Below are 8,876 nucleotides of genomic sequence, written 5' to 3' on the forward strand. Positions count from 1 at the left end.
CTCAGGTAAGCCATCTTGTCTCTGTTTGTTGTCTAATGCTTGTTTTTGTTCCTTTTACAGATCCCCCTGTCCCGTGGCCGTTCCGTGCAGCGTCGTGCAAGGAGTGTTTTGCCTGGTATGTATAAAGCTGTTTGCGGGTCTCAGGTAAGCCATCCTGTCTCTGTTATGTTGTCTAATGCTTGTTTTTGTTCCTTTTACAGGTCCCCCCCGGCCCGTGGCCGTTCCGTGCAGCGTCGTGCAAGGAGTGTTTTGCCCGGTATGTATGCAGCTGTTTGCGGGTCTCAGGTAAGCCATCTTGTCTCTGTTTGTTGTCTAATGCTTGTTTTTGTTCCTTTTACAGATCCCCCCCGGCCCGTGGCCGTTCCGTGCAGCGTCGTGCAAGGAGTGTTTTGCCCGGTATGTATGCAGCACTTTCAGGGTCTTGGGTTAGCCATCTTGTCTCTGTTTTGTTGTCTAATGCTTGTTTTTGTTCCTTTTACAGATCCCCCCCGGCCCATGGCCCTTCCGTGCAGCGTCGTGCAAGGAGTGTTTTGCCCTGTATGTATGCAGCAGTTTGCGGGTCTCAGGTAAGCCATCTTGTCTCTGTTTTGTTGTCTAATGCTTGTTTTTGTTCCTTTTACAGGTCCCCCCTGGCCCGTGGCCGTTCCGTGCAGCGTCGTGCAAGGAGTGTTTTGCCCGGTATGTACACCGCTGTTTGCGGGTCTCAGGTAAGCCATCTTGTCTCTGTTTTGTTGTCTAATGCTTGTTTTTGTTCCTTTTACGGGTCCCCCCCGGCCCGTGGCCGTTCCGTGCAGCGTCGTGCAAGGAGTGTTTTGCCCGGTATGTACACAGCTGTTTGCGGGTTTCAGGTAAGCCATCTTGTCTCTGTTTTGTTGTCTAATGCTTGTTTTTGTTCCTTTTACAGGTCGCCCGTGGCCGTTCCGTGCAGCATCGTGCAAGGAGTGTTTTGCCTGGTACGTATACAGCTGTTTGCGGGTCTCAGGTAAGCCATCTTGTCTCTGTTTTGTTGTCTAATGCTTGTTTTTGTTCCTTTTACAGGTCCCCCCGGCCTGTGGCCGTTCGGTGCAGCGTCGTGCAAGGAGTGTTTTGCCCGGTATGTATACAGCTGTTTGCGGGTCTCAGGTAAGCCATCTTGTCTCTGTTTTGTTGTCTAATGCTTGTTTTTGTTCCTTTTACAGGTCCCCCCCGGCCCGTGGCCGTTCCGTGCAGCGTCGTGCAAGGAGTGTTTTGCCCGGTATGTATGCAGCTGTTTGCAGGTCTCAGGTAAGCCATCTTGTCTCTGTTTGTTGTCTAATGCTTGTTTTTGTTCCTTTTACAGGTCCCCCCCGGCCCGTGGCCGTTCCGTGCAGCGTCGTGCAAGGAGTGTTTTGCCCGGTATGTATGCAGCACTTTCTGGGTCTCGGGAAAGCCATCTTGTCTCTGTTTTGTTGTCTAATGCTTGTTTTTGTTCCTTTTACAGGTCCCCCCCGGCCCGTGGCCGTTACGTTCAGCGTCGTGCAAGGAGTGTTTTGCCCGGTATGTATGCAGCTGTTTGCGGGTCTCAGGTAAGCCATCTTGTCTCCGTTTATTGTCTAATGCTTGTTTTTGTTCCTTTTACAAATCTCCCCCCGGCCCGTGGCCGTTCCGTGCAGCGTCGTGCAAGGAGTGTTTTGCCCGGTATGTATGCAGCACTTTCTGGGTCTCGGGTTAGCCATCTTGTCTCTGTTTTGTTGTCTAATGCTTGTTTTTGTTCTTTTTACCGGTCCCCCCCGGCCCGTTGCCGTTCCGTGCAGCGTCGTGCAAGGAGTGTTTTGCCCGCTATGTACACAGCTGTTTGCGGGTCTCAGGTAAGCCATCTTGCCTCTGTTTTGTTGTCTAATGCTTGTTTTTGTTCCTTTTACAGGTCCCCCCCGGCCCGTGGCCGTTCCGTGCAGCGTAGTGCAAGGAGTGTTTTGCCCGGTACGTATACAGCTGTTTGCGGGTCTCAGGTAAGCCATCTTGTCTCTGTTTTGTTGTCTAATGCTTGTTTTTGTTCCTTTTACAGGTCCCCCCCGGACCGTGGCCGTTCCGTGCAGCGTCGTGCAAGGAGTGTTTTGCCCGGTATGTATGAAGCTGTTTGCGGGTCTCAGGTAAGCCATCTTGTCCTGTTTGTTGTCTAATGCTTGTTTTTGTTTCTTTTACCGATCCCCCCCGGCCCGTGGCCGTTCCGTGCAGCGTCGTGCTAGGAGTGTTTTGCCCGGTATGTATGCAGCTGTTTGCGGGTCTCAGGTAAGCCATCTTGTCTCCGTTTGTTGTCTAATGCTTGTTTTTGTTCCTTTTACAGACCCCCCGGCCCGTGGCCGTTCCGTGCAGCGTCGTGCAAGGAGAATTTTGCCCTGTATGTATGCAGCACTTTCTGAGTCTCGGGTAAGCCATCTTGTCTCTGTTTTGTTGTCTAATGCTTGTTTTTGTTCCTTTTACAGGTCCCCCCGGCCCGTGGCCGTTCCGTGCAGCGTCGTGTAAGGAGTGTTTTGCCCGGTATGTATGCAGCTGTTTGCGGGTCTCAGGTAAGCCATCTTGTCTCCGTTTGTTGTCTAATGCTTGTTTTTGTTCCTTTTACAGATCCCCCCCGGCCCGTGGCCGCTCCGTGCAGCGTCGTGCAAGGAGTGTTTTGCCCGGTATGTATGCAGCACTTTCTGGGTCTCGGGTTAGCCATCTTGTCTCTGTTTTGTTGTCTAATGCTTGTTTTTGTTCCTTTTACAGGTCTCCCCCGGCCCGTGGCCCTTCCGTGCAGCGTCGTGCAAGGAGTGTTTTGCCCGGTATGTATGCAGCAGTTTGCGGGTCTCAGGTAAGCCATCTTGTCTCTGTTTTGTTGTCTAATGCTTGTTTTTGTTCCTTTTATAGGTCCCCCCCGGCCCGTGGCCATTCCGTGCAGCGTCGTGCAAGGAGTGTTTTTGCCCGGTATGTACACAGCTGTTTGCGGGTCTCAGGAAAGCCATCTTGTCTCTGTTTTGTTGTCTAATGCTTGTTTTTGTTCCTTTTACAGGTCCCCCCCGGCCTGTGGCCGTTCCGTGCAGCGTCGTGCAAGGAGTGTTTTGCCCGGTATGTTGTTTGCGGGTCTCAGGTAAGCCATCTTGTCTCTGTTTTGTAGTCTAATGCTTGTTTTTGTTCCTTTTACAGATCCCCCCGGCCCGTGGCCGTTCCGTGCAGCGTCGTGCAAGGAGAATTTTGCCCTGTATGTATGCAGCACTTTCTGAGTCTCGGGTAAGCCATTTTGTCTCTGTTTTGTTGTCTAATGCTTGTTTTTGTTCCTTTTACAGGTCCCCCCGGCCCGTGGCCGTTCCGTGCAGCGTCGTGCAAGGAGTGTTTTGCCCGGTATGTATGAAGCTGTTTGCGTGTCTCAGGTAAGCCATCTTGTCTCTGTTTGTTGTCTAATGCTTGTTTTTGTTCCTTTTACAGATCCCCCCGGCCTGTGGCCGTTCCGTGCAGCGTCGTGCAAGGAGTGTTTTGCCCAGTATGTACACAGCTGTTTGCGGATCTCAGGTAAGCCATCTTGTCTCTGTTTTGTTGTCTAATGCTTGTTTTTGTTCCTTTTACAGGTCCCCCCGGCCCGTGGCCGTTCCGTGCAGCGTCGTGCAAGGAGTGTTTTGCCCCGTATGTATACAGCTGTTTGCGGGTCTCAGGTAAGCCATCTTGTCTCTGTTTTGTTGTCTAATGCTTGTTTTTGTTCCTTTTACAGGTCCCCCCCGGCCCGTGGCCGTTACGTGCAGCGTCATGCAAGGAGTGTTTTGCCCGGTATGTATGCAGCTGTTTGCGGGTCTCAGGTAAGCCATCTTGTCTCTGTTTGTTGTCTAATGCTAGTTTTTGTTCCTTTTACAGATCCCCCCCCTACCCGTGGCCGTTCCGTGCAGCGTCGCCCAAGGAGTGTTTTGCCCTATATGTATGCAGCACTTTCTGGGTCTCGGGTAAGCCATCTTGTCTCTGTTTTGTTGTCTAATGCTTGTTTTTGTTCCTTTTACAGGTCCCCCCCGGCCCGTGGCCGTTCCGTGCAGCGTCCTGCAAGGAGTGTTTTGCCCGGTATGTATGCAGCTGTTTGCGGGTCTCAGGTAAGCCATCTTGTCTCCGTTTGTTGTCTAATGCTTGTTTTTGTTCCTTTTACAGATCCCCCCCGGCCTGTGGCCGTTCGGTGCAGCGTCGTGCAAGGAGTGTTTTGCCCGGTATGTATGCAGCACTTTCTGGGTCTCGGGTTAGCCATCTTGTCTCTGTTTTGTTGTCTAATGCTTGTTTTTGTTCCTTTTACAGGTCCCCCCCGGCCCGTGGCCGTTCCGTGCAGCGTCGTGCAAGGAGTGTTTTGCCTGGTACGTATACAGCTGTTTGCGGGTCTCAGGTAAGCCATCTTGTCTCTGTTTTGTTGTCTAATGCTTGTTTTTGTTCCTTTTACAGGTCCCCCCCGGCCCGTGGCCGTTCCGTGCAGCGTCGTGCAAGGAGTGTTTTTGCCCGGTATGTACATAGCTGTTTGCGGGTCTCAGGAAAGCCATTTTGTCTCTGTTTTGTTGTCTAATGCTTGTTTTTGTTCCTTTTACAGGTCCCCCCCGGCCCGTGGCCGTTCCGTGCAGCGTCGTGCAAGGAGTGTTTTGCCTGGTACGTATACAGCTGTTTGCGGGTCTCAGGTAAGCCATCTTGTCTCTGTTTTGTTGTCTAATGCTTGTTTTTGTTCCTTTTACAGGTCCCCCCCAGCCCGTGGCCGTTCCGTGCAGCGTCGTGCAAGGAGTGTTTTGCCTGGTACGTATACAGCTGTTTGCGGGTCTCAGGTAAGCCATCTTGTCTCTGTTTTGTTGTCTAATGCTTGTTTTTGTTCCTTTTACAGGTCCCCCCCGGCCCGTGGCCGTTCCGTGCAGCGTCGTGCAAGAAGTGTTTTGCCCGGTATGTATACAGCTGTTTGCGGGTCCCAGGTAAGCCATCTTGTCTCTGTTTTGTTGTCTAATGCTTGTTTTTGTTCCTTTTACAGGTCCCCCCCGGCCCGTGGCCCTTCCGTGCAGCGTCGTGCAAGGAGTGTTTTGCCCGGTATGTATGCAGCAGTTTGCGGGTCTCAGGTAAGCCATCTTGTCTCTGTTTTGTTGTCTAATGCTTGTTTTTGTTCCTTTTATAGGTCCCCCCCGGCCCGTGGCCATTCCGTGCAGCGTCGTGCAAGGAGTGTTTTTGCCCGGTATGTACACAGCTGTTTGCGGGTCTCAGGAAAGCCATCTTGTCTCTGTTTTGTTGTCTAATGCTTGTTTTTGTTCCTTTTACAGGTCCCCCCCGGCCTGTGGCCGTTCCGTGCAGCGTCGTGCAAGGAGTGTTTTGCCCGGTATGTTGTTTGCGGGTCTCAGGTAAGCCATCTTGTCTCTGTTTTGTTGTCTAATGCTTGTTTTTGTTCCTTTTACAGGTCCGGCCCGTGGCCGTTCCGTGCAGCGTCGTGCAAGGAGTGTTTTGCCTGGTATGTATGCAGCTGTTTGCGTGTCTCAGGTAAGCCATCTTGTCTCTGTTTGTTGTCTAATGCTTGTTTTTGTTCCTTTTACAGATCCCCCCGGCCTGTGGCCGTTCCGTGCAGCGTCGTGCAAGGAGTGTTTTGCCCAGTATGTACACAGCTGTTTGCGGATCTCAGGTAAGCCATCTTGTCTCTGTTTTGTTGTCTAATGCTTGTTTTTGTTCCTTTTACAGGTCTCCCCCGGCCCGTGGCCCTTCCGTGCAGCGTCGTGCAAGGAGTGTTTTGCCCGGTATGTATGCAGCAGTTTGCGGGTCTCAGGTAAGCCATCTTGTCTCTGTTTTGTTGTCTAATGCTTGTTTTTGTTCCTTTTATAGGTCCCCCCCGGCCCGTGGCCATTCCGTGCAGCGTCGTGCAAGGAGTGTTTTTGCCCGGTATGTACACAGCTGTTTGCGGGTCTCAGGAAAGCCATCTTGTCTCTGTTTTGTTGTCTAATGCTTGTTTTTGTTCCTTTTACAGGTCCCCCCCGGCCTGTGGCCGTTCCGTGCAGCGTCGTGCAAGGAGTGTTTTGCCCGGTATGTTGTTTGCGGGTCTCAGGTAAGCCATCTTGTCTCTGTTTTGTAGTCTAATGCTTGTTTTTGTTCCTTTTACAGATCCCCCCGGCCCGTGGCCGTTCCGTGCAGCGTCGTGCAAGGAGAATTTTGCCCTGTACGTATGCAGCACTTTCTGAGTCTCGGGTAAGCCATTTTGTCTCTGTTTTGTTGTCTAATGCTTGTTTTTGTTCCTTTTACAGGTCCCCCCGGCCCGTGGCCGTTCCGTGCAGCGTCGTGCAAGGAGTGTTTTGCCCGGTATGTATGAAGCTGTTTGCGTGTCTCAGGTAAGCCATCTTGTCTCTGTTTGTTGTCTAATGCTTGTTTTTGTTCCTTTTACAGATCCCCCCGGCCTGTGGCCGTTCCGTGCAGCGTCGTGCAAGGAGTGTTTTGCCCAGTATGTACACAGCTGTTTGCGGATCTCAGGTAAGCCATCTTGTCTCTGTTTTGTTGTCTAATGCTTGTTTTTGTTCCTTTTACAGGTCCCCCCGGCCCGTGGCCGTTCCGTGCAGCGTCGTGCAAGGAGTGTTTTGCCCCGTATGTATACAGCTGTTTGCGGGTCTCAGGTAAGCCATCTTGTCTCTGTTTTGTTGTCTAATGCTTGTTTTTGTTCCTTTTACAGGTCCCCCCCGGCCCGTGGCCGTTACGTGCAGCGTCATGCAAGGAGTGTTTTGCCCGGTATGTATGCAGCTGTTTGCGGGTCTCAGGTAAGCCATCTTGTCTCTGTTTGTTGTCTAATGCTAGTTTTTGTTCCTTTTACAGATCCCCCCCCTACCCGTGGCCGTTCCGTGCAGCGTCGCCCAAGGAGTGTTTTGCCCTATATGTATGCAGCACTTTCTGGGTCTCGGGTAAGCCATCTTGTCTCTGTTTTGTTGTCTAATGCTTGTTTTTGTTCCTTTTACAGGTCCCCCCCGGCCCGTGGCCGTTCCGTGCAGCGTCCTGCAAGGAGTGTTTTGCCCGGTATGTATGCAGCTGTTTGCGGGTCTCAGGTAAGCCATCTTGTCTCCGTTTGTTGTCTAATGCTTGTTTTTGTTCCTTTTACAGATCCCCCCCGGCCTGTGGCCGTTCGGTGCAGCGTCGTGCAAGGAGTGTTTTGCCCGGTATGTATGCAGCACTTTCTGGGTCTCGGGTTAGCCATCTTGTCTCTGTTTTGTTGTCTAATGCTTGTTTTTGTTCCTTTTACAGGTCCCCCCCGGCCCGTGGCCGTTCCGTGCAGCGTCGTGCAAGGAGTGTTTTGCCTGGTACGTATACAGCTGTTTGCGGGTCTCAGGTAAGCCATCTTGTCTCTGTTTTGTTGTCTAATGCTTGTTTTTGTTCCTTTTACAGGTCCCCCCCGGCCCGTGGCCGTTCCGTGCAGCGTCGTGCAAGGAGTGTTTTTGCCCGGTATGTACATAGCTGTTTGCGGGTCTCAGGAAAGCCATTTTGTCTCTGTTTTGTTGTCTAATGCTTGTTTTTGTTCCTTTTACAGGTCCCCCCCGGCCCGTGGCCGTTCCGTGCAGCGTCGTGCAAGGAGTGTTTTGCCTGGTACGTATACAGCTGTTTGCGGGTCTCAGGTAAGCCATCTTGTCTCTGTTTTGTTGTCTAATGCTTGTTTTTGTTCCTTTTACAGGTCCCCCCCAGCCCGTGGCCGTTCCGTGCAGCGTCGTGCAAGGAGTGTTTTGCCTGGTACGTATACAGCTGTTTGCGGGTCTCAGGTAAGCCATCTTGTCTCTGTTTTGTTGTCTAATGCTTGTTTTTGTTCCTTTTACAGGTCCCCCCCGGCCCGTGGCCGTTCCGTGCAGCGTCGTGCAAGGAGTGTTTTGCCCGGTATGTATACAGCTGTTTGCGGGTCCCAGGTAAGCCATCTTGTCTCTGTTTTGTTGTCTAATGCTTGTTTTTGTTCCTTTTACAGGTCCCCCCCGGCCCGTGGCCCTTCCGTGCAGCGTCGTGCAAGGAGTGTTTTGCCCGGTATGTATGCAGCAGTTTGCGGGTCTCAGGTAAGCCATCTTGTCTCTGTTTTGTTGTCTAATGCTTGTTTTTGTTCCTTTTATAGGTCCCCCCCGGCCCGTGGCCATTCCGTGCAGCGTCGTGCAAGGAGTGTTTTTGCCCGGTATGTACACAGCTGTTTGCGGGTCTCAGGAAAGCCATCTTGTCTCTGTTTTGTTGTCTAATGCTTGTTTTTGTTCCTTTTACAGGTCCCCCCCGGCCTGTGGCCGTTCCGTGCAGCGTCGTGCAAGGAGTGTTTTGCCCGGTATGTTGTTTGCGGGTCTCAGGTAAGCCATCTTGTCTCTGTTTTGTTGTCTAATGCTTGTTTTTGTTCCTTTTACAGGTCCGGCCCGTGGCCGTTCCGTGCAGCGTCGTGCAAGGAGTGTTTTGCCCGGTATGTATGCAGCTGTTTGCGTGTCTCAGGTAAGCCATCTTGTCTCTGTTTGTTGTCTAATGCTTGTTTTTGTTCCTTTTACAGATCCCCCCGGCCTGTGGCCGTTCCGTGCAGCGTCGTGCAAGGAGTGTTTTGCCCAGTATGTACACAGCTGTTTGCGGATCTCAGGTAAGCCATCTTGTCTCTGTTTTGTTGTCTAATGCTTGTTTTTGTTCCTTTTACAGGTCCCCCCGGCCCGTGGCCGTTCCGTGCAGCGTCGTGCAAGGAGTGTTTTGCCCCGTATGTATACAGCTGTTTGCGGGTCTCAGGTAAGCCATCTTGTCTCTGTTTTGTTGTCTAATGCTTGTTTTTGTTCCTTTTACAGGTCCCCCCCGGCCCGTGGCCGTTACGTGCAGCGTCATGCAAGGAGTGTTTTGCCCGGTATGTATGCAGCTGTTTGCGGGTCTCAGGTAAGCCATCTTGTCTCTGTTTGTTGTCTAATGCTAGTTTTTGTTCCTTTTACAGA

Source organism: Lissotriton helveticus, chromosome 3_1 (genome assembly GCF_964261635.1).
Source record: "Lissotriton helveticus chromosome 3_1, aLisHel1.1, whole genome shotgun sequence".
NCBI lineage: Eukaryota > Metazoa > Chordata > Amphibia > Caudata > Salamandridae > Lissotriton > Lissotriton helveticus.